Source organism: Delphinapterus leucas, chromosome 1 (assembly GCF_059928025.1).
Source record: "Delphinapterus leucas isolate spDelLeu-1000000601 "Yukka" chromosome 1, BTC_Dleu_Yukka2, whole genome shotgun sequence".
Taxonomy (NCBI): domain Eukaryota; kingdom Metazoa; phylum Chordata; class Mammalia; order Artiodactyla; family Monodontidae; genus Delphinapterus; species Delphinapterus leucas.
The window spans coordinates 172,731,661-172,757,288 of record NC_143129.1 but is presented as its reverse complement, the minus strand read 5'-3'; the positions used below and the strand labels follow the sequence as shown (position 1 = coordinate 172,757,288).

Here is a 25,628-nt window from a genome sequence, read left to right as displayed (position 1 = left end):
AAATCAGTACCAGAAAGATAGCTGGAATTCCAAAATATGTGGAGATTAAACAACACACTTCTTTGACATGGGTCAAAGAAGAAATCTCAAGAGAAATGTTTTAAGTATTTTGAACCAAATGAAAACGAAATACAACTTTATCAAAAGTCGTGGGGTGTAGCAAGCGCAATGCTTAGAGGCAAATTTATAGCACTGAATGAATATATTAGTAAAGAATGAAGATCTACAATCAATAAACTCCTATCTTAGGGAACTAGAAAAAAGAAGAGCAAATTAAAACCAGAGTAAGCTGAAGAAAAGAAATAATAAAAATTAGAGTAGAAATCAATAAAACTGAAAACAGAAAATCAATAGAGAAAAAAAAAAAAAAATCAATGAAACCAAAAGCTGGTTCTTTGAAAATATCAATAAAATCAATCAGCCTCTTGCCAGGCTAACTAAGAAAAAAAATAAGAGAGAAAACACAAATTACTAATAACCCAATGCAGGGGGCCCAGGTTTGATCCCTGGTCAGGGAACTAGATCCCACATGCACGCTGCAACTAAGAGTTCGCATGCCACAACTAAGGAGCCCACCTGCCGCAACTAAGGAGCCCACCTGCCACAGCTAAAACCTGGCACAACCAAATAAATAAATATTTTTTTAAAAAAAGAAATGAAAGAGGGACATCACTACAGATCCCATGGACCCTAAAAGGATAATAAAGGAATATTATGCATAACTTGATGCACACAAACTTGAGAGCTTAGATGAAATCAATTTCTTGAAAGACACAATCTACCAAAACTCACACAAGAAGAAAAACGCAATCTTAATAGACCTGTATCTATTAAATAAATTGAATCAATATTTAATAACCTTGCAAAACAGAAAGCACCAGGCCCATCATTTCACTGATGAAATTATACCAAGAAATTATACCAAGTATCTACAACCTCTTCCAAAAAGAGAAGCAAAGGGAATACTTCCTAACTTGTCCTTTGATGCCAGCATTACATTAACAACAAAAGCAAAGACATTACAAGAAAAGAAAACTACAGCCCAATATCTCTCATGAACACAGATACAAAAATCCTTAATGAAATATTAGTAAATGAAATCCAACACTGTATAAAAATAATTATACACCACAACTAAGCGTGATTTGTCCCAGGTATGCAGGGCTGGTTCAGTATTCAAAAATCAATAAATGAAATCCACCACACTGACAGGTTAAAGAAGAAAAATCACATGATCATATTAATAGATGCAAAAAAGCACTTGACAAAATTCAATAACCATTCATAATAAAAACTCTCAGCAAAGTAGGAACAGAGGGGAACTTCCTCACATCTACAAAAAACCCTACAGATAACATCATACCTAATTGTGGGAAGTCCAAAGCTTTCTCGCTAAGATCAAGAACAAGGCAAGGATGTCCCCTCCTATCACAGCTTCTCAAAATTTACTGAAGTCCTAGCTAACACAGTAAGACAGGAAAAGAGAAGAAAAGGTATACTGATTGGGAAAGAAGAAATAAAACTGTCTTTGTTCACAGATGATATGACTGTCTTATGTAGAAAATCTAAATGAATCAACAAAAATACTGGAACTAATAAGCAATTATAACTATAGCAAGGTTGCAGGATATAAGGTTAACATACAAAAGTCAATCAATTTCCTGTATATACCAGCAATGAACACGTGGAATTCAAAATTGAAAACACAATACCCTTTGTATTAGCACCTCCTAAAATGAAATACACAGGTATAAATCTCACAATATGTACAAGATCTATATGAAGAAAACCACAAAACTCTGATGAAGAACTAAATAAATAAAAAGATATTCCATGTTTGTGGATTCTAACACTCAATATTATCCAAATTCAGTTCTTCCCAATTTGACCTCTAGATTCAATGCAATCTCAATCAAAATCCCAGCAAGTTATTTTGTGGATATAGCCAAATGGATTCTAAAATTTGCATGGAGAGGCAAAAGACCCAGTACAGCCAATGCTATATTGAAGGAGAACAACAGAGTTGGAGAACTGATGCTACCCAACTTCAAGACTCACTATAAAAGCTGCAATATTCAAGACTGTGTGATACTGGTGAGAGAAAAGACAAATAGATTAATGGAACAGAACAGAGAGCCCAGAAATAGACCCACAGAAATATGGTCACCTGATCTTTGACAAAGAAGCAAGGGCAATACAACAGAAAGAGTCTTTTCAACAAATGGTGCTAGAACAAACTGGACATTCACGTGCAAAACTATCAATATCGACACAGACCTTACATCCTTCACAAACACTAACTTGAAATGGGTCACAGCCCTAAATGTAATGCATAAAACTATAAAACACCTAGAAGATATCATAAGGAGAATACCTAGTGACCCTGGGTTTGGCTGTGACTTCTTAGATACAACACCAAAGGTACAATTCATGAAAGGAGTAATCGATAAAATGAACTTCATTAAAATTAAAAACTGCTCTGCAAAAGACAATGTCAAGAGAATGAAAAGACAAGCCACAGACTGAAGGAAAAACAACTTGCAAAGGACATGTCTGATAACAATAAGAAAATCTGATTTTAAAATGGGCCGAATACCTTAACAGACACTTCACTAAAGAAGACCTACAGGTGGCAAATAAGCTTATGAAAAGATGCTCCAACATCACCTGTCATCAGGGAAATGCAAATTTAAAGTTACCACTACACCAAATGCTAGTAAGGATGTGAACCACAGCAACTCTCCTTGCTAGTGAAGATGCAAAATGGTACAGCCACTTTTAGAAGACAGTTTGGTGGTTTCTTAAAAAAACTAAACATACTCAGCCATATGATGTAGCAATAGCAGCACAGGTAAGATGCAAAATATTATATACAGAATGGATAAACAACAAGGTCCGACTGTATAGCACAGGGAACTATATTCAATATCCTGTAATAAACCATATATATATGTAACTGAATCACTTTGCTGTACATCAGAAACTAACACAACATTGTAAATCAGCTATACTTCAATAAGACAAATTTTTTAAAATAATATTACAAAAACAACAAAAAAGCACAGATAGTTCATCTATAAGAGGCAGGAAGGCAGAGTATATGGGTACAAGTGTTCGTGGGTAGGTAGGAAGGAAGGTGTGGTGGTAGTAGTCTAATAAAGTTCTCTTCTGTTTTTGCTTTTTCACTGAAGTAGAAAGCAAGATCATCATCTTAAAATGATGACAAGGGCAGGGGGTAGAGTAGTACAGGTTTCAGAAATGGTCATCCAGGTGAATGGAAAATAGAATGATTGCCAGGCAACATTAAGGGCCCACTTGAAATTCATGGTTATGATTTAAAGTGAAACCAATCAGCAAGGTTGTATTTTTATATTCAGTCTTGTTCTGCTGACCAGGTGAAGGCACAGAGAGAATTGGACTGAAAACAGGGTTGGAAGTTTGCAAATGTAACAAAGCAAGAAAAGAGTGAGGAAATTATAGGTGTGCACAAGGGAGCTTCAGTAAAGAGAAACACGAACATCAAGAACATGTGAAGAACAGTGAAAATGTAATAGGACCAATGAATTGAAGGTACCAATGAGGATTGAAGGATTGTTGGAGTCAGGGTACTAGGAGGAATGAGCTTGAAAGATAGGAGACAGTAATCAGAGAGGGATCTCAGGGAATTGAAATTATCAAGGAGTTGCAGTAATTGATAATGTCAAGAACTGAGGTATGAATAGGCAGAGCACAGAGGATTTTCAGGGCAGTAAAACTACTCTGTATGATACTATAATGGTGGATACATGTCATTATACATTTGTCCAAACTCACAGGATGTACAACACCAAGAGTGAACCCGAATGCAAACTATGGACTTTGGGTGAACATGATGTGTGTGGAGGTTCATCAGCTGTAACAAATGTACATGGGAGATGTTGATAATGGGGGGGGAACCTGAGGAGGGAAGTGGACAGGGGGTATATGGGATATTGCTGTACCTTCCCCTCGATTCTGCTGTGAATCGAAAACTGCTCCAAAAAAGTAGTCTTAACTTTTTGAAAGTTAAAAAACTAAAGTATGATTCTGGGAATGCCAGCTACAGAGAGGGGTGAGATCACTGGAAGAGAGAAATACTGAGAGGCAAAGGTGTTGCAAGGATTCCTGAACTGTACATTGAAAGCCCACAAATTAACAGGACTAGTGCTGCAAATTGTGACATTAAACAAGAAACTATAGTCATCGAGAAATGAGAGGCGGTGACCCTGGGGTTCAATATGACAGCAACAATAAGGGCACTGGGTGATGCAGTCTGATATTAGATTTAAACCTAGGAGAAAGGATGGAGGGAACAAGGTCTGAGCCATAAGAGAAAAACAGCCTCCATTTGAGAGAAAAATGGTCTCAACAATGATCCCATGAGAAAGCTCAGGGCAAAAGAGAAACAACCTTAAGCAGGATTTGAGGAGATGCTAAATGCCACTTCTCTCCAACCCCAAGATCTCCTCCATCAATTGCACTTAAAGCCTAGAGCCACCAGGTGGAGCCCATGCTCAGCTTTTAAAAAACACCAAGGCCTCCGCGGCGTTGGAATCGCAGGGCCTGCCTCCCTCCCAGCCTCTCCATCGCCCAGCTCCTCTCCACCACTCGGCTTCCCTGGGTATTGTCTTTCTCTGTCTTCTCACCTGTGCCTCCTTTGGTCTCCCCTTCTCCTTTTTCCAGCTTACAGGCTTCTTCATTCCCAAAAATGGAGAGGAAAAAAAAAACCCTACATCTATATATTTTTTGTAAGAAAGAAACCATTTCCCTTATTCCCATCTACTTTTCCTACATACAAAAAAAACCTTGTTTTTGGCCTTTTGCCTAGTGGTACAGTAAAACAAAAAAAAATTCTTAGCTACCAATTTTTTTTTTTTTTTTTTTTGCGGTACGCGGGCCTCTCACTGTTGTGGCCTCTCCCGTTGCGGAGCACAGGCTCCGGACGCGCAGGCTCAGTGGCTATGGCTCACGGGCCCAGCCGCTCCGCGGCATGTGGGATCTTCCCGGACCGGGGCACAAACCCGTGTCCCCTGCATCGGCAGGCGGACTCTCAACCACTGCGCCACCAGGGAAGCCCCTTAACTACCAATTTTATACACAGGGTGGAGGGGATGGGGGACTGAACTAAAAGTAGGAGCCATAAACCACTTTTAAATGAGTAGATACAAAAGATCTGTACTGGCATAGCAGTTATTGGAGGACAAATGATATATGATGCTTCTATAATACAAAGAGCTTTAAAACAGCTTATCCTCATAAGTATGCTAGACAGTCATTAAATTGTATACTTTAAAGAGAGGAACTTTATGATACATAAATTATATCTTAAGTTGTTTAAAAAAAAAAAACAAAAAACAGCTTACCCCAAACATTCTCCTCAACAAGTCTTATTTATACTACATAAACAAATCTCTTTCTTAGAGAGGAAAATGTTAAACTTAAGTACAGCCCCATCTATAAATGATATTTCTGAATTAGCAGAGTCCAGGAATTACACTGCTTTTTTATTCATTTGGCTTTTAGTGCCAATTTTATATGTTCTGTTCAAGACTCTGATATGAATCAACCAGGGTAGCACAAGGAATGAAAAAGCGAAACTCACTGAATATACAGCAAACACTTACTGAAATATATAGAGAAGAGAGTTATCACACGCCACTGCTCAAAATCCTTTAAAGGGCCTTTATTGCTCAGGACAAAGCCTACACTCCCCACACGGCACGTGAAGTCCTAACGATCCGCCCTGCCTACCCCTTCAGCCTCGTCTTCAAACTCCGCGTAGCTCTTCACTCTCGACGTTCTTCCACAAACCTTGCGCGCTCTCTCACCTCCAGGCCTTCACTAGCTTGATAATACTTCCTTTTCAGTTTTTCAAATCCCACCTTAGGCAGTACATCCTCCTGGAAGCTCCTGGAGCACCTCCTTCCTGAAACCCTAGGCTAGATCAGGGCGCCTCTTTCTTGCGCTTTAGTCTGCTGTATTGGTCCCATCACAGCACTTATCACAATGTATTCAAGTTTTATTTATTCATTTTATCTCTCCAACTTGTTTCTTTTTCACCACTGTATTCTCAGCACCCAGCAGGAAGCCTAGCACATAAATTAATGCTTAAAATTCGATGAATGAATAGGGCTGAATGAGCCCCCTAATTATTAAATGGCTGGTCAGCCCTTTGGCACTAACCACTAACAGAAAATAATAAAAATGATGTCGAGGAGCTTACTTACTCATGGATTACAAATGGAGAAAACAACTAACAATAACAGATACAGCCAGCACAGATATCAGGTCCCGTGGTAATGCTCTGAAAGGTCTCGTCCCAAGCCCCAAGCCACTTGCACAGTGCTTCTCCCGTTGGACAATGACCCATCTGGCTTTCAGGTCTATGCCATGGAAATATGACATAAATACCAGAAAACCACACCACTCATAGAGGTTCTAATTATTGGAGGAAGTGTTGAAGCAGAAAATATTTCTGGATCTTCTTCCACTCCTTAGAATGGGATTTCATAGCCAAAACACAGCTAAAAGATCATTTAGTCCACTGACTTTCAAACCAGACTGAGCAAACCCCTTCCAGAGTCACCTGGGAAAAGAGAGCAGGGGCGAAGGTCTGAGCAGGCCGAGTCAGGCTCCCTCTCTCACTCAGTCAACCAAAGCAACCGATTTCAGCTTCTTAACATATTGGTCTTCCCCCAAATGACTCACGAAAGTGTTCTACCGCTTTTATTTAAAATAAAACTGCCTGTTTGGCCCAATCCCTTTATTTTAAAAATGAAGGAACTGAGACTCAATATTTCTCCAGCAACTTAGCAAAGCCAAGGACTTTAGTCTCCTGACTCTACCCAGGACTCTTCCCATTGTGTAAAAGCACTTCCCTACAAATTCTTGAGCATTTTTACAAAGTGAGGCATTCTGATTATACATAGACCAATAAAAACAGAAAGGTATAAAGGGAACAAATAAAGGACAACCCCAAATTGAGCATGACTATACTACAGACAATATAGTAAGGACTTACTATACATGCTTTCTCTAGGAATCCCAGATCTATCTACTTGAACAAATTACTTCTCTGAGGTTTTCTCATCCATACAAAGACAATATGTAATCCCCCGGCATGTAAAGCACTCAGCAGAATGCCTTGCACATAAGTCACAACAAACAGTAGCTATTACTATTATTCTACTCAGCCTTCACAATAACCTTATGGGATCGGTACCCTCAAACTTGCCCAAGGTCACACAGCTAGTAACGACAGCCAGATGGTGAACCCAAGACTAGTTCCAAAGACCATATTCCTTTAAGAATGCTGTTTGGCCAAGTCATTGATCTTCTTCATGTCTCAGACCCTTCCTCTGAAAAAATAAAAGAATATCAACCCCACCTACCTCACAGCAAAAGTTAAAGTCAGCAAAAGCTCTTTGAAAAGCCCTGTGCATACCTAAGGTAAGTTTCACTAGGCAGAATCCTCCTCAAAAGAGAGACTCACTAAAATCAGCCCTTCTACCCAGGGTAATAAATAAGGAAATGGATCGAAAATGAGGTTAGAGTTTCACTTATCTCTGACCTTTTGGCCCTAAGCACAGCCAGAGAAAGAAATGCTTTGTTACCTCCAGGACCATCCACAAAAGGAAGAGACAGATGCCTCTCTTTCCAGTCTTCCTGCACTCCCCATCAAGTATGTTTATCCAGGTAAAATGCATTCATTTAGTAGACATCTATGGAACATCTGCAATGCACCCAGCATTTTGCCAAGTGCTAGAGAGAGATCATTAAGACCCAACCCTTGCCTTCAAGAATCAGAAAGCTAGAACCAATTATAAAATAAGAATAAAGAGGGGCTTCCCTGGTGGCGCAGTGGTTGAGAGTCCGCCTGCCAATGCAGGGGACACGGGTTTGTGCCCCGGTCCAGGAAGATCCCACATGCCACGGAGCGGCTGGGCCCGTGAACCATGGCCGCTGAGCCTATGTGTCCGGAGCCTGTGCTCCGCAACGGGAGGGGCCACAACAGTGAGAGGCCCACGTACCGCAAAAAAAAAAAAAAAAAAAAAAAAGAATAAAGAGGCCTCCCTGGCTTCCCTGGTGGCGCAGTGGTTAAGAATCTGCCTGCCAATGCAGGGGACATGAGTTCGAGCCCTGGTCCGGGAGGATCCCACATGCCGCAGAGGAAATAGGCCCGTGCGCCACGACTACTGAGCCTGCGCTCTACAGCCCACAAGCCACAACTACTGAGCCCACATGCCACAACTACTGAAGCCCGTGCACCTAGAGCCCATGCTCCACAACGAGAAGCCACCACAATGAGAAGCCCATGCACCGCAACGAAGAGTAACCCCCGCTCACTGCAACTAGAGAAAGCCCACGCGCAGCAACAAAGACCCAATGCAGCCAAAAATAAATAAATAAAAACAAATAAATACATTTATTTTAAAAATAAATATGTGCACCTGAAAACAAAAGCATTAACTATATTAGGTGATATTGCTAAAATCACTTATCATTTCTAGTAACTGTTGCAGATTCCTTTAGATTTTCTACATATATGGTATGTCTTCTGCAAATAATGACTATTTAGCCTTTTCCTTTCCAAACTGTGAGACATTTATTTTCCCCAAATACAATGTTGAAGTAAAATGATGAGAGTGGACATACTGCTTTGCTACTGACCTTGGGTGGGGGAAGGATTCAGTATTTCATGTTACTTATAATGTTTACTAGAGGTTTTCGGGTAACTGTCATTCATCAGCTTGAGGACGTACCTCTTCATTTCTAATTAGCTGATTTTTTTTTCTTTTTAATCATGTAGGGTGTGGAATTTTATCCAATGGTTTTCTTTTGCATCAACTTAAATGATCATGTTGATTTTCTCCTTTATTCAATTAATATTGTGAATTAAAGTGATTCTTTGAAATGTTAAACCAACCTTGCATTCACAGGATAAACCAAACTTGATTATGTGTTATTATGTTTTTATATGTTGCTGGATTTATTTCCTAATATTTTTATTATATGTTTTATAACAGCTTTATTGAGGTATAAGTGAGAAATAAAAATTATATATATATAAAAAAAAAGAGGCCTCCCTGACCATCTCACAAAACATAGCACCCACTCTTCTGCTCCCTGTCCTCTTACCCTGCTTCTTTTCACTTAGTACATTTCACCACCTGATGTATGTGCACTAGAAGCTCAGAAGAAGTGATTAATTATACCCAAGAGTGGGGTGTGGGAAGGAAACTGTTTCTATTAAGCCTCAGAAATCATGGGAAAGTGAAGAAAGGGACGAGTAGTCCATTCTTTAATGCCAACTTCCTCCCCCCGCCCAACACATACCAGTGTCTAACTCAGTTCCAACTCATACTAGAAAGATACATCACTGTCTCTCATTCAGACCTCCTTTCTGCCAAAGGTCTTGAACCCAGTTCCAAGTGGCCCTATCCAGCATTTTGGAGGCTGGTTCTTTTTCCTGTCCTAGTGGGCCAGGAAGGTCTGAAATAGTACAGAATCAAACTTGCCCTGCCCTTTCCCCCAACACAGCTGCCATGATTCACTTCCTGTTCCCAACAGTCATTTAAAGTAGGGGATCAGCAAACTTTTTCTGTAAAGTTTGATAGTATCCATATAAGTATACAACTTAGTTTAATAGCAAATATCTTAGGCTTTGTAAGGCCTAAGGTCTCTGTCCCAACTACTCAACTCTGCCATTGTAGTGTGAAGCAGCCACACACAATACATAAGCAAATGACACGCCTGTGTTTCAACTAAACTTTATTTACAAAAATAGGCAGTGGAGGGCTCCCCTGGTGGCACAGTGGTTGAGAGTCCGCCTGCCGATGCAGGGGACACGGGTTCGTGCCCCGGTCCGGGAAGATCCCACATGCCGCGGAGCGGCTGGGCCCGTGAGCCATGGCCACTGAGCCTGCGCGTCCCGAGCCTGTGCTCCACAACGGGAGAGGCCACGACAGTGAGAGGCCCGCGTACCGCAAAAAAAAAAAAAGGCAGTGGGCCTGTGGACCACAGTTTGCCAGTCCCTGATCTAAAGGAAAACGGGAAAACTATTTTAAAGCAGCTTCCTCCTGACAATTTCTAGTTACCTGTCTTAAAACCTTCAGCTGTCCACATCTCACCAGCACTTCTTGAGTGTTTCTATTTAATTTCTGGACTTAAAAAGATTTTTCCCAGAATCACAAATTCATGTATTTTAGATATGCAAACCTCAGGGCTGGGAGCCCAACTAGTATGTAGAGATTCTCCAGGTTGGAAAGGATTCAGAGATCATCTGATCCAACTTCCCACTCAATGAAGAAATTATCTAGCAAGTAGTCATTCAGCTCCTATTCAATGACAGGAAGGGTACTCATTTCCTCCCAAGGCGGCTCATTTCATCTTCGGACAGCTCTAAGGTAAGATATTCTCTACTTGTTTCTTCTTAGCACATTTTACCACTTAATTGCTTGAGAATTTATTTACCGTGTGACTCTTTTTACTAGATTGTAAGATCTATGAGATCAGAAATGTTTTTTTGTATTTGCAGCTGTTTTTTTACTGCTGTCTCTCCAGCACTTTGAACAGTGGTACATAAAGGGTATAAAGTAATTGTTTACAGGGAGGAAGGAAGGGAGGGCAGGCAAACAAAACAATGCTGCATTTGGGGAACTTTAAGTAACTCAGCAGTACTGACACGACAGGCACAAGGGGAGGAGCAGAGCAGGTAACTGATACGGTTGAGTGCAACAGAGAAGCCCTTGAAATCTCACAGCAAGTGCAGAGGCTGAGGTGGTAATATTTGAGGACCAAGTTTAGAATTCCCCCTTTCTCCCTTTTCCTCTTCCTTCCAAGCCTCCCCTGTACCATTCTGACGGTGATCATCTGTCACTGCAGTTTTCTGAAGCCTTTTCAAACAGGCCCTCCCCCAACAAAAAGTGCACAGCCCTAAAACCTCTAGATAGAGTATCCCCCCTTACCCACGGGGGATATGTTTCAAGACCCCTGGTGGATGCCTGAAACCACACACAGTACAGAACCCTATATGTATTATGTTTTTTCCTATACAGTTAACCCTTGAACAACGTGAGGGTTAGGGGCAACGACCTTCCGAGCGCTCAAAATCCATGTATAACTTACACTTGGCCCTTCATAGAGGCAGTTCCTCCATACATGCAGTTCCTCTGTATCCTGAGCTCTGCATCCGTAGATTCAACCAACTGCAGATCGTGCTGTACTGTAGTACTTACTATAGGAAAACATCCGCATATAAATGGACCCGCACAGTTCAAACCCACGTTGTTCAAGGGTCAACTGGACAAGAGGACGGAGCAAGATTTCATCACGCTACTCAGAAGAGCATGCAATTCAAAACTTATCAATTGTTTATATCTGAAATTTTTCGTTTAATATTTTTGGTTGATTGGTCCATCTTAAGCTTACATTATTTACCTTTTTTTTTTCATTTCAACTTGAAAGTTAGTTTCAATCAATAGTTTCAATTGTCTAAGTATTTTCTACACCTTCCAGTTTATAAGCATTCACTCACTATTTATTAATCTAACAGGCATGTCTCTTCTGTATCTTCATCCAAATTGATTTTCAAATTGTTAAACAAAATATAACCAAGAACAGCCCTCCAGAATGCGACTAAAAACAACCCCTCTAGATAAACATCAATCCATTAATCAGTACTTGTATATCCTTTGCATGCGAGCCAGCCCCAAATTTTCTTTGTCTTGGGATCACATGAGAAAATGTTAAATACCTAATTTTAGCACTTAAGACATATTACCTTTGTAGCATATTCCTGATCCCCCAGCCTAGGAACCTTTTCAAAAACGAATTGCCCTAATATACATCAAAGTGCTATATATATAGTAATTACCCCTGGATGGTATGATTTTTTTCCTTTGTTTTCTAATATTTCAATAACAAACTTGTACTGATTTTACAATTTAAGTAAAATCACAGCAAAACTTAAAGAAAAAAATTATCAGTTAGCTTGAGTTACTCTTAGTGATTTCTACGGTCATCCCTGTGTTCTTATCCTTTGCTCAATCAGGTTTAGAATTTTACCAGAGATCACTGTCAAGTTTCCAATGATACCCTCAAGCCCATGTGACCTAGAGGTTAACTCCAGATAAATCAAACATCTCTACAGAGGGAATTAGAATTTGACTCTGCCTTCAAAAAAAATATGTCCAGAAACCATTCCTTTCTGGCTACACAGCACTGCCACCCTAGTCTAAGCCACCATCATCCCTGCCCTAACGAAGGCAAAAGCTTCCTACCTGGTCTCCCTGCTTCCGCCAATGCCCACTTTACCCCCACCTTCCACAGTCTGTTCCCCAAGAGCAAACAGAGTATAAGCCTTTTAAAACGTAAGTCAAATCATGTCTCTCCTCTGCTGTCCCCTCCCCAGTGGCTCCCATCTCGCTCAGAATAAAATGCACTCCAGGGACTTCCCTGGTGGTCCAGTGGTTAAGAATCCGTCTTGCAATGCAGGGGACGCTGGTTCGATCCCTGGTCAGGGAATTAAGATCCCACATGTCACGGGGCAACTAAGCCCACACACCACAACTACAGAGCCCATGAGCTCTGGAGCCAGCGTGCCACAACTAGAGAGAAGCCCATGCGCCACAACTGGAGAGAAGCCCACGCACTGCGACGAAGAGCCTGCGCACCGCAACAAAAGATCCTGTGTGCTGGAACTGAGACCCAATGCAGCAAACAAACAAACAAACAAACAAATTTTTTTTTAATAAATAAAATCCACTCCAAAGGTCTTACCCCCGCTCTCAGGCCCTAGATGATCTGAGTCCCATTACTTCTCTGCTCTCATCCCCTACTGCTCTTTCCCGACTAACTCCACTCCAGCACACTGGCAGCCCTGTCGGGACTTGGACAGAACAAGTCACACTCATACCTCAGGGCTTTTACATTTGCTGTTCCCTCTGCCTGGGATGCTTTTCTCCCAGGTATTTCCCTGGGTGTGTTCCTCACTTCTTTCAGATCTTGGCTTAAAATATCACCTCATCAGATGCCTTCCCTGATGACCTTACATAAAGTAACAATCTCTCAGCTCCCCATCACTCCCTATTACCACCTTACCCTGCTGTTGGTTCTTCTGAGCAACTATCACCTATGGGTGTTGTTTATTTATCTACTTATTTATTTATACCTAGCTATTCATTTTTTAAAATATTTCTACCCATTAGAATATAATCCTTGAGAACAAGGATTTTTTTCCTGTTTTGTTTAAGGCTGGACACTTAGCTCCAAGAACCATGCTAGCCACGTGGTAAGTGGTACCATCAGAACATAAGTCCCAGTATATAGCAAAACACTCTATGTATAAGAGGTATGTGTAATAAATTTTGTTGATGAAAATGATTACTGCCCTCTCCCAAATTCACCAAGTATATTGAAAAAACATTGGTGCTCCAATAAAGAGAGGCTAAAGTACCCTCAGAAAGATCAATGAACAAATGAATACTGGCTGCCACCCCACCCAACCAAAAATGAATTTCATTATCTACCCAGTTCCCTGGGGTAGGAAAAACGCTCCAGGGAAAGGAACAGAACAAGAATCCTGAACCAACAAACAGGGCAAGAATTTGCCTCAAAGTTTCCCACTCCCTCAAGAAGAGCCTGTCCCAAACTATGCCTGTTTCCAGGAGGGGTTCCCATGAGAGTGAGAGGTCTTGCTAAGATTCCTTTCCTATGTCCAGTCACTCCTACGCCTAGAACCCATTTCCCAGACTCATTCTCTGGTTGCCCCATTGCTCTTCCTTCCCAGAGAACCTTGTTCTAACTATTAAACAGCTACCGCTGGTGACCAAGACCACTAGGTCCTCTGGCCACTCACTGCTCTAGTTTCTTCTATTTCATTAGTACTCTCCACTGCCTCAGTCAACAACACCAATAAGAGACTGGCATACACAATCCGGAAAGGGCTAGGAAAAGCAACTAGCTGTCAGTCACTGCCTCAACCAAAAAGTAACTTTCACAAAAGAGAAGCATTATAGTGCAATGAAAATAACCCAGGTTTAAAATCTAGTCCTACCATCTACTACTTGTATGAACTTGGAGAAGTCATTTAACCTCTCTAAGCTCACTTCCTTGTGGTGAAAATAACAGCACTGACCTCACAGTGCTGGTGTAAATATTAAGGGAGATAATGTCTGTCGAACAGGACTATGCCTAGCATATAGTAAGTGTTCAGTAAATGGTAGCTAGGCCTATTTCTGAAGGTTGGCTGGGTGGATTGAATGAGAAAACATGTGAGGTACTTAACACAGTATTTGGTTCAGAATAGGTCATCAACAAATACTGACTTTCCTCCCTCTCTTGTAATGGTGGTAAAATTGTAGAGACTTCAGAAACCACCCAATCCTGTCAGTGTGGCTCTACAGCACTGTACAACATACTTACCATTTAGGTAATTTAGGCTTTCTGTCAATGCTTCTGGCTGCTCCCCTGATGCTTGTTGTCTTGGCAACAGTCACTCACTATCTTTTAATGGCAGTTGCCTCTTGACCTGGAGAGAATATAAACAGAAGGGAAAAGATAGGTAAAACATGAATTGCACCAAGACTGGGCTGACCCAAAGGCCTCTCCCAAAGACCTTCACATACACTGCAGTGTCAGAAAGAGATAAGGGAGAATCTGCATGTAGATCCTGACTCTGAAGGAAGCTGGCTATCTCTCTCCTCAGGGGAGAGAGGGAGTTTGGCTCTAGAAGACTTCCCCTTTCCTACTGGATGATATGGTCCCAGGATAGACTACATTGTTGTTCCTGAAATTAACAGACCTATACATTCCCCAACAGTCTAAAAATTCCTATGACAGCTTACATTCAGGAAGGATCTCAGAAATCAACTAGTTAAATGCCCTCATTTTAAGGAAGGAAACTAAAGCTTGGAAAGGCTGAGTCACACAATTGCTTAGGGCTAAAGCTGGGATTCTACTAAAAATAAGATGTTCTGGAATATGCGTAAGCAAAAACATAATAAAACCAAACATCTGTGAAGTATCCACCACACCCTGGGCAATATGTTTTATGTTTTACACCAGACAATAACACAATAATGTTACCCCCTTATAGATGAAGAATCTAAATTTCAACAAGTCAAGTGACTTTTCCAAGGTCTCACAGCTTGGGAGTAAGTGACAGTCAGGGTTTAAACCCAAGTCTGTCCAACTACAAAAAGCCAAGTCATCATGCTGATTCTCACTGGGGTGCCTTCTAGACTTGGTCCTCAAAACAGCCCTGAACTACTCAATATCATTTAGAACAAAAACAGAGCCTGTCTGCAAACTTTACCCCTGGTTTTGTAATAAACCTTCTCCAGGAGGGCTGAAAAGCCCCCTAACCCATTGAATCTTACCCCTAACATTGGAGAAGAGTAAATGAAGGTGGAAGATCTGGGTCAAACTTCTGTCCATCCCAGTCCTGAGGAAGAACAGAAAAATGGCTTCTAAGCTAGTGGCAAAACTAAAGCTTTTGTACATCGTCTTACACTCACACTATCCCCCTCCTTTCATCACAACTGCCCATCCCTCTCTTACATATCCCACAGACCACCCTGTGACCTCCTTCCCAGGCTGTTGGTCCCTTTTTTTTTTTTTTTTTGCGGTACGCGGGCCTCTCACTGTTGTGGCCTCTCCCGTTGCGGAGCACAGGCTCCAGACATGCAGGCTCAGCGGCCATGGCTCATGGGCCCAGCCGCTCCGCGGCATGTGGGATCTTCCCGGACCGGGGCACGAACCCGTGTCCCCTGCATCGGCAGGCGGACTCTCAACCACTGCGCCACCAGGGAAGCCCTGTTGGTCCCTTTAATCCAATTTCCACACCTCCACCACCAACCATGTAACATACATACAGATACAGAATCTACCCCTACCTCCATCCTCCTAGGGAGCTAGAAGGCTAGAATTAAAATGAAGAAGTAATAAAATGATAGCTTTTTAAAACTGGCTTTAAAAAAGACGAGGGCTTGAAGTCTCAAGCCAGTTAAGACCTAAGAGAGAAGAATTATTGATAAGCAATGAAAACAACTAGAAAAGAAGTAGAAAAAAGGATCTGTACCAGGGGCAGCGCCCAAGGGATGGCTTGGGTGGGCGTGGCAGAAGCTTTAGCTCTCTCTCCCCCCACCACACACTTCAGAAAGAGAATCAGTCTGCGCAGATTAAGTGTGGTTGCTATTCAAACAGCATCAGGACTGGCCCACAGACCTTCTGTCCTGCCCCTCCACCCACCTTACACACACACACACACACCTTCCTTTGCATAGCCTAGAACCTTTCCTACATAAAAATTCTAAACTCCTAACAGTGACAGCAGCACCTCTACTGAAAGCGCCCCCTCCACCTACTGCCAAATTTGCTGGCATAGTAATAAAGCCCAGGAGCCTATTCTCTTCAAAACAGGATAGAATACATTGCCAAAAATCAAACAAACAGGAACTCCAGATGATCCTGATTTGTTTTCAACTATCACACAGCCTTTCCTTATTTCTAAGGGCAAATGATTTCTTTCCTTTGCTTCTGAATGTCATTTACTTCTTGCATCCTCAGTGTCCTGGTCCTCTGTCCCCAGAGACAAAGGATGACTGTAAACATCCTCAAACTCTGTAGTGCTGCCCCTTCGGAGCCTCTCACCCCAGCGGATCCAGCCACATCACTGCCCCAGGCATCTCCTCTGGTGCTCCTGGCTAGTACTGCTGGCAGCGGCGATAGTGAGGGTTCTGTGTGCATGTGCTCTCTGTCTAGAAGAAGAGCTAACAGGACCCTTACAGATCATGGAAGAGCCCAACTGCCTCATCTTCCAGAGGAGAAAACGAGTCCCAGCAAGGAGAAGAGACTGGCCCAAGGCTGCAAAGCTGGTTGAAGTGAACCCGGTCGAGTCCACCTGAGATAGTTCACAAGCCACATTAAGGAAATGCATCAGTCCATCCTCATTTGATTGAAGATTAAAGCTCTCTTACTCTCTGGGCTCGGACCTAGGTTGCGGCGACATGGCTAAACGCACCAAGAAGGTCAGAATGGTGGGTAAATATGGGACCCATTATGGTGCCTCCTTCAGGAAAAGGGTGAAGAAAATTGAAATCAGCCAGCACGCCAAGTACACTTGCTCCTTCTGTGGCAAACCCAAGATGAAGAGACGAGCTGTGGGCATTTGGCACTGTGGCTCCTGCATGAAAACAGTAGCTGGTGGTGCCTGGACCTACAACACCATTTCTGCCGCCACAGTAAAGTCTGCCATCAGAAGAGTGAAGGAATTGAACGCCCAGCAGAAGCAAGACCATTTGAAACACTGCAGCCTAAATGGGTTAATTTATGTAACCAAAAAAAAAAAAAAACTCTCTTAAATGTATATCACTTTTGTTCCCAAAACACTTTGATAATAGATAAAAATGCTAGTGGGTAGTTCTGCTTCCAGTACACTCCTCCCACAGATAAACAACTAAACACTCTGAATAAAATATAAAAAACAACTATCTGAAGTGAACAATGGCTGGCAGATTTTAGAAAAGCTAAAAACTGGAAGAAGGGACTGGCAGGGGAAGAATTCCCCATTTTTGGAGCTTTGACCTGAGGGTTGTCCAGCTGAAGATCCAATTAAAAATTAAACCCTAGACTTTCTGAACAGAAGGCAGAGAGACCAGAGAAGCCACAGACAATAAGAAGAAAGAAGAGAGCCTGAGATGGAGAGCCTAGGTTCTGTGGGACACTCTGCCCAGTCTCCAGCTGACCCCTGAACCATGTCCACACGGGGCAGAGTCCAAGGACCTCAGTTAAGGACAAAAGAACTGGACTGAGATCTGAACTGCCACCCACCACAGGGGAGACAGAACGTGCCATTCTGAGTCTAACCAGCTTAACTATCTGCTAAGACAAAAACACCAACAGAAGCAGAGTCTCCACAACATAACACTCACATGCATCCATGTCCAGGACACAACCCCAAACGACATAAGGAACTAGAAAAGACAATCAGGAGAGGGCAACTCTAAGATGACCCAGATGTTGGAATTATCAGACAAGGATATTAAAGCAGCTATTATAACATCTATTAAAAGCAGAGAAATTGAAAAAAATTTAAGTGGAAATTTTAGAACAGAAATGCAGGATCTGAAAATTCTCTGAATGGGCAGGCTTAAGAACGGAATGGAGATGACAGAGAAAAGAGTCAATGAAACTTGTAGATCAAACTGAAATAACTGGGTCATCCGCAGTCTCTAGAAAAACCACCCTCAGGCCTTTCACCTAAGTGTACGCAATGATTACTTTCTGTTATCAGAAAAACAGGTATCAGAGAGAACCAGAATGACTAGGAATCACAGAGAAACCATTACCTGCAATTCTTTTGGACCAGGCCACCCCTCATCTACTAATTAACTCTTTCAAATATAAGCAAAGAAGAAAGTATAAAGGTAGAAAATGAGAGGGCAGGATAAAAATGTACACCTGAGATAACCATAATATCCAAAGTCCTAAGAGTCAAATCTAGTGCCCCACTGTGTGTACTGAGAAGCAAGGAGATCGTCCTGTTTTCCCCTATAATTGCTGAGGTAGCATTCTCAGGATTGTTGGCGAAAAAAGCCAGGAGGGATCTTTAGCATTTTTTTCTGCCCTATGTGGTCTCTTCAACAAAAATCCAACCTGGTAAACAGGCTGCTAGCAGGATGGGGTGGGACCAGTCGGTGGTCTGGAGCTGAAGAGTACCAGCAGCTTGGTGAGAGTCAACCTAGTGCCACCTGGATTGGCGAAAGCAGCTAACCTGGCACCACCACTGACCAGCGTCCCACGCTCAGGTTACCATGTTGGAGTTCAGCTGCAAAAGACACGTGCATTTCTGTAAACCCTGCCTTTTTCTCATGCCCTTCCTCCCTACCCACACACCTCCCCACAGGGAAGAGAATCCAGTGCAAGTGCTCTTTTCTCAAGTCCTGTCATTAATTCTTAAATTGTGTTAATAATAGAGGTTTCAACACTTATCTATGATGGAGGGCTACTAAAATAATGTCTTTCTTTTTCTAATTCTCCCAGGATAACTTTTTACCCATGTACCTCTTAAGATGAGAAAAAGATACTCTTATCCCCCATATGACAGATGAGCAAACAGACTGAGAGACTTGTGACCCTTTTAGGAAAGCTAGAAACAGAGGCAGGACTGGCACCCAATAATCCCATCTCTGAGCTTCAGGGTTTCTTCACCTCACTAAAGAAGCCTTACCCAACATAGACCCAAAAATATAAACAAGATTGCAATTGGAAAGAAAGGACTTAAGAACTTAGTATTAATAAACAATTGATAAGACTCATTTTGTGATCAGCATATCTGTGTAAATGCAGGCCCTCAAGGAGGCCACCTGGCTCTGCTGTCTCCTTCCCTAACCAGTAGGTTATAATTGAGACCAGGCATCCTTGCAATTAGCCCATGTTTGTGGGGTTTAGCAACAGAACCACATGCCTGAGATTGTTGGTTATTCACCTGTTTTAACAGAGTTGGCTGAATCAGAAGAACATGCTGGCTGCCTTTAACCTCTAGAAGTCTATAATTAGGATATCAAGGGGGCACAAGGATTACAGCAAGTAATGGCAAATGTAGTTAAACAGCAAGTCACAGAAATCACCCTAAGGAGAAAGGAACCAAAGGGCTTTTATTACCTAATTAAATCTTCATGGTAACCTATCAGGAAAAGACCATCATGTTTAGTTTATAAATGAGGAAAAATTAAAGGTTCGAAGTCACATAGCTGATAAGTGATAACTGATAAGTGGATTCTCACCTACATATTTCTGCCCCAAATTTTGCTTTCTCCTCTCCATTATACCTCCTCTCTAAGGAATCATCTCTCAGATCTCACCCTAAAAAAGTCAGTCCTGACCCACAGTCCAAACATCACAAACCTACATGAGATCGATGGGTAGTTTGTTCATTTTTTCATTCATTCATTCATTCATTCATTCATTCATTCTAATATTGACTGACAGTGCATCAAGCTCTGGGACAAGCACTGGGGATAAAACAGTGAATAGAAACAGACTGTCTTCGAGGCATTTTGTACAGTACAACAGAAAAGCACTGACTGAAGAATCATATTAAATATAAAATCTATGAAGTACAATTAATAGAAAGTGACCCCCTGGGGGAGGTCTAGGAAGGCTCCAATTCGCAGTAAGAACGTTCCAAGTAGAAGAGGGAGTACAGTGAGCTTGAAGAACTAAAGTAAATCTGTATAACCAAAGAAGGGAGAACCAATAGACACAAGAGATGAGACTGGAGAGGGCCATACCATGCAGGCCTTTGGAGCCCAAATTATTATTAAACTACCCAAATAATTTAAGTCATTTTAGTGTTAAAAAGATGTAACATGTGTACATTTCAAAAAGATCACTTTGGCTTTAGTATGGACAACAGATGGAAGGAGGTAAGGATGATGCCAAGAGATCAGTAAGGAGGCTAGTTCCGTGGTCCAGGAGAGATAATAGCTAACAATACTGGGTGCATACAGGGCACTTCCTATGTGCCAGACACTGTTCTAGGTAATTTATATGAATGAATTGAATCCTTGTAACAACTCTGTGAAACAGATACTATTATCAGTACTGAACAGATACTACTATAAAGTTAAGTAATTTAACGAATTCCATGCCCCCGCTTGGTGTCCTCACTTCCCTCATAATCAGTCCCTTGCAAACAACTTTAATTCATTTCTTCTTTTTCAACTAGTAAAACTTCAATCCTTGTTAAACCAAACTAACAACCTCTCCAGGCCTACACCAAAGCAGCAAAGTTATAAAGTTGAAATAAAGTTGTATCTCTAGAGAAAATATAACTACATTGACTGGTATCATTTTAAATTTGCCACCACAAATTTCAAACGGGCCCCCTCAATGCTGCCAGCAATCCCACTGCATTTCCCTTAGTAGGTTCACTTTTCTATTCCCCCAAAATGACTCTTTCACATCTTTTTCCCTTTCAGTAAGCCTCCAGCTCCCATCAGCTCATGACTTTGCCACCAAGAAGCAACAAGAAACCGTCATCTTCCACTCCAAATCTAACAACACACGAGCACTCTGCTTTCCCTACTGCTACAATGAAGACTCTTTGTTAGTATATAAAGTACAAACTCTCATATCTACTATGGATCCAATTCCCTCTTATCTTTTTTTTTTTTGGGGGGGGGGGCGGTACGCGGGCCTCTCACTGTTGTGGCCTCTCCCGTTGGAGCACAGGCTCCGGACGCACAGGCTCAGTGGCCATGGCTCAAGGGCCCAGGCGCTCCGCGGCATGTGGGATCTTCCCGGACCGGGGCACGTACCCGTGTCCCCTGCATTGGCAGGTGGACTCTCAACCACTGCGCCACCAGGGAAGCCCTCCCCTCTTATCTTCATATGCAGTTATCCCCACTCTCTCTTACATCATCATTTTTCTCTTTACAGACTCATACCCATCAGCATACAAATATGCTTGAGAATGGCACTACTCTTAAGTGTGGTCCACAAACCAGCACTGGCTCACAAACTGTTACCGTTATAGGTACAGAAATTGAGAGTAAGCATACAGACATTTGTGTAGCAAGGTGACATTGCTGCAACATCCAAGCATATGATCAGTGGACTTCTCAAATGCTAGACCAGTAAGTTGGTGAACCCAAATAGTGAGTCATGTGTGAAGTAAGCTATGTACAAATCGTACACAGTACTACCACATGTAGATCCCCGACAGATTAGATCCAGAGGCCACATTTGAGAAGCAAGATTCTAGAATTACCCATCTTAAAAAACAAGACAAAAAAAAAAAACTGAAATAAACTCTCTTTTGAGCTCACTTCCTCCAGCTGCTCCAGCCCCAACGTCTCTGCTTCTCTTCAAAGCAATAACTCTGGAAGAGTTGTCTACACTCTTCATTTCCTCCCCTCTCATTCTCTCAGTTCACTCCAACCAGGCTTCTATCCTCAACATTCCACTAGGACTGTTCGTCAGGGTCAAAGGCCTCAATATCGCCAAATTTTAAGGTCACCTCTTTGACCTCTAAACAGCATTAACACAAATAAACACTCTTTCTCCATCAAAACACTTTCTTCCTTGGATGCAGGATAACACGCTTTCCTGATCTTCTTCCTACTCCTCCCCTGGCTCTCCCTTATTCATTTTTGCTGGCTCCTTCTCCTCTGCTTGACAAAGGACAGTCCTGGACCTCTTTTCTTTATCTGTACCCTTCCTTTCTTTGGGTAATCTCATCCAGTACCATGACTTAATATCAATGACTTCCAAAGCTTTTACCTCCAGAACTGACCCCCCTGAACTCCAAAAGGATATCCAACAAGCTACCTAACATCTCTACTTAGACGTCTAATCGACATCACAAATCCATATATTCTCATATGCTTGATGGCCTTCACCTTTTACTCTTCTCTCCCCAAACCCATTCCTCTTCAGATCTTCCCCCATCTCAGTCCACAGCCACACCATTCACCCAACTGTCCAGGCCAAACACCTGGAATCATCCTGGATTCTTCTTTCCCTCACATCCCACATGCAAATCCATCAGCAAGTCCTATCAACTCTACTTCCAAATTTTCTTGAATCTGTCCCTCTGCCCTCTACACTGCTGTTAAGCACCCTAGTCCAAGCTCCTGGACTCTCACCCTACCAATTACAATAGCCTCTCCTTAAGCCTCCCTACTACCAACTGTCCCCATTCTCCAAATAATGGCGAACTAATTTCTAAAAATTTAATCAGAACAAGACTCTATCCTGCTTAAAAACAACAAAATCTCTAATGGCTTTCCCATTCACTTAGAATAATCCAAAGTCCTCACCATAGCCTACAAGGCCCTACATGATCTGACCCCTATCTACTTCTCTGGCCTCATTTCCTACCAGGTCCCCTCCTCACTTCCTGTTCCTTGCACACACACTGTTCATTCTTGCCTTAAGGCCTTTGCACTGTTCCCTTTTCCCTTTGTACAGCTGGCTCCTTTTGTTCATTGGAGAGTCAGCTTAAATTTTATCACCTCTATAAAGACTTGATCAGCCGATATAAAGTAGCTCTCACCCGCTAACATATCACCCTGGCTTATGCTCACCTTAGCACTCAACCTTATCTGACAGTTTGTCTATTTGTTTACTGCTTGTCTCTTCCTCCCCACTCCCTGTCTAGCTCATCACTATATCCCCAGGGCCTAGAACAGTGCCTGACTGACAATAAATAGATGAGTCTACAGCACAGGGGAGTGATTTAGGCTGGAGACATGCATTTATGAGTCATGTGCACAGAGGTGTGGTTACTAAAGCCAATGGGGTGGATGAGATCACCCAGGCAGAGTGTCCACTATGAGGAGAGGGGACAGCCAGGGAGAGAAGAACATTTAATAGCTGAAGAATAGAGGATAAGCCTGCACAAACAACAAAGAACAAGAGAGTGTTATGTCACTGGAGCCAAGAGAAGAGAGTGTTTCCAGAAAAAAAGGGCGGCCAACAGTGTTAACTTCACTGAGAAAATTAAAAACGAAAAATATCTGTTGAATTCAGCTTCATGGAGGACATTAGTTACCTTAGCAAGAGGTGTTGCAGTGAAATGATAAGGGGAGAAGCCAGACTAGAGCAGGCTGAGTGAGCAGAGTGAGGCAGTGAGTATAATAAACAGCTTTTTAGAAAAGTTTGGCTATTTGAAAGTGAAGGTGGTGGATTAAAGAGAATGCAGGGCTGAGGAAGCAGAGTTGTTCTGCCTGTTTCTGTTTAATGGGTGCACTCATCAGAGTACTGCTGCGCTCACAAGCTGCAAGTCACCCAAAGGTCTCCCACCCTCACACCCAACTTAGGATGCCATTTCCCTTGGACTGATTCCTAAATGCCCAGAGTATCTAGAAGTTTTTGTTTACATGTACATCTCACCTCCCTTACTACATACAGTGGAAGATAAAAACACCCTTCTATATTCTTTCACTTGGTGCTGTCAAGACAGAACACTGGGCTTTCTTACTAAAGGGCCTGAGTTTAAAAGGTTTTCTGCCATTTTAACCTCAAGGCATATATGGGGATCACTGTTATTTCTACCCCAACAAGAAGCTTTTTTTCCATTTTATAGCCCCTAGAGCACTTCCCTTTGTCTCCATTCCACACTCCCTGTCCACCCTGCCTGCTTCCCAGGCAACACACTATAATGGCAACGGTCTTGGGAGTGAGAGAATCTGGGTTCCCACTATAATTCAGTCACATATCAGGTTAGGTGACTAAACTTCACAATCTCAGTGTTTTCAAGTGGATATAGAGATTATAATATCTAAACTTCATGGAGGTGTTGTAAGGGCTATATGAAAATATACATTAAGTGCCTAAGCACATAAGGCCTAGCATAAAACACATCCTATAAATGTTAATTCAATTCTCTTCTCATTACCATTCTGATTAAGCCTTACATCCTCTGCACAAGTTTATTTAGTTTCTTTTTTCCCTCTGTCTATGTTGTACCAGGAAAAGGAGAGGAACCTTGAGAAATTAACTTGCCCAGTTCCAACCGAAAGAGTTTTAAAGAAGTACCAAGAGAGGTGGATGGGTGGGGCCAGAGGTGTAACCAAGCAGCATCTGAAAGGGCAGGGAGGAGTCCAGAAACAGTCAGGCTCCCTGCCAGGTTCTCCTGGGTCCCCCTCCAAGTTCCTTCTTTGCAGCTAAGGCTGTGTCTCTGTATCATGCTCTTTTAGTAAGTCATGCTTGCCAACAAGTCTCAAGTCAATGTCTTCAGTATTAAAAAAAGCAAAACAGCACTTATACTCACACACATACTGGGCTGTACAAAGGGCAATGGAGTCCTGAGTTCTAGTCTTGACTCTCCAATTTATTAGTTCTGGACCCTTGTAGGATTATTCTAATTCTCTTACTCAGAGAAACTCTTACTCAAAGTTTCCTCATTTGTAAGACAAAAATAACAATCTGTCTTCACTACAAGACTGAAAGGATCAAATGAAATAATGTATGTGAGAGTACTCTGCACACTATAAAACATGGTTATTGTTATATTATAGGTATACAAAGCAGTTACACAGTCTACGTTTGGCCAGTTTAGGTGTAAGTTTGACTGAAAAAGTCCCCAGCTCTGGAGTACTCTATTCTATGACCCAAGGCTACCTACTTCCAACCCAAGTCCCTCTGTCCCTGGCAGCTGAAAAATTTATATTCTAATTCCACTTGATTCCCTTATCTTAGCAAGGTTTCTTGAACTTCTCTGGCTAAGTGGCTCCATGTCCCCAAAACGGTAAAGACCATGACACCTGATGATCTCTAAGGGCCCTTTTGGCTTGGACATTCTAAGCCTCTCTATCCTATACTCTCAAAGCACTTTGTCTCCCTACTTGAGCAATTTCCACTCTACTTTGCATTATAGCTTTATCTTATATTATCTCCTAAGGAGAGAGCGGAAGGTTGTCTTAAATGAGTTTTATATTCCCCACAGCACTTAACATGGAGCTTTGTACATAGAAAGTACTCAAAAAGTATTGGCTGAATTGATTTATTGCTGATTTCTCATTTTTTGCACTTATTGTCCATACCACACAATAATTATAGACTATCTTCTTATTCTTTTATATTCCTTTTGTAGCTCCATA

The 25,628-nt window shown here is 42.0% G+C and overlaps 1 protein-coding gene and 1 pseudogene across 4 annotated transcripts in view; one reads left to right on the top strand and one right to left on the bottom strand.

Moving 5' to 3' along the window:
- LUZP1 (leucine zipper protein 1) overlaps positions 1-25,628 on the bottom strand; it is an 80,886-nt gene that overhangs the window by 14,018 nt on the left and 41,240 nt on the right. The window contains exons 1-3 of one of the 4 annotated variants that reach the window (XM_089899295.1): positions 15,399-16,126; positions 14,443-14,548; positions 11,146-11,254 (exon numbers count right to left, since the gene is read on the bottom strand). The gene's annotated coding sequence lies outside the window, so the exon portion shown is untranslated. Of the gene's footprint in view, positions 1-11,145; positions 11,255-14,442; positions 14,549-15,398; positions 16,127-25,628 lie in introns of those variants that run through there. The other 3 variants (XM_022552164.3, XM_089899288.1, XM_022552168.3) reach the window with 3 other exon arrangements.
- LOC111163463 (large ribosomal subunit protein eL43 pseudogene) lies at positions 16,580-17,396 on the top strand (annotated as a pseudogene).